This window comes from Nematolebias whitei, chromosome 12 (genome assembly GCF_014905685.2).
Source record: "Nematolebias whitei isolate Nwh7 chromosome 12, NemWhi1, whole genome shotgun sequence".
Taxonomy (NCBI): domain Eukaryota; kingdom Metazoa; phylum Chordata; class Actinopteri; order Cyprinodontiformes; family Rivulidae; genus Nematolebias; species Nematolebias whitei.
This window is the reverse complement of record NC_056509.1, coordinates 42,362,440-42,362,778: the sequence shown is the minus strand read 5'-3', so window position 1 is coordinate 42,362,778 and position 339 is coordinate 42,362,440. Positions and strand designations below refer to the sequence as shown.

Genomic DNA, 339 nt, shown 5'->3' with positions numbered 1-339 from the left:
GAGACAACGTCGTATATACATTCACTCCAGAGACAACGTCGTATATACATTCACTCCAGAGACAACGTCGTATATACATTCACTCCAGAGACAACATCGTATATACATTCACTCCAGAGACAACGTCGTATATACATTCACTCCAGAGACACCGTCGTATATACATTCACTCCAGAGACAACGTCGTATATACATTCACTCCAGAGACAACGTCGCATATATTCACTCCAGAGACAACGTCGCATATATTCACTCCAGAGACAACGTCGTATATATTCACTCCAGAGACAACGTCGTATATATATTCACTCCAGAGACAACGTCGTATATATATTCACT

The 339-nt window shown here is 41.0% G+C and overlaps 1 protein-coding gene across 1 annotated transcript in view; it reads right to left on the bottom strand.

Annotated features, from left to right (window-relative positions):
* The window catches only part of jag2b (jagged canonical Notch ligand 2b), an 81,472-nt gene that overhangs the window by 55,165 nt on the left and 25,968 nt on the right, over positions 1–339 (bottom strand). The gene's annotated exons all lie outside the window — the stretch shown is intronic.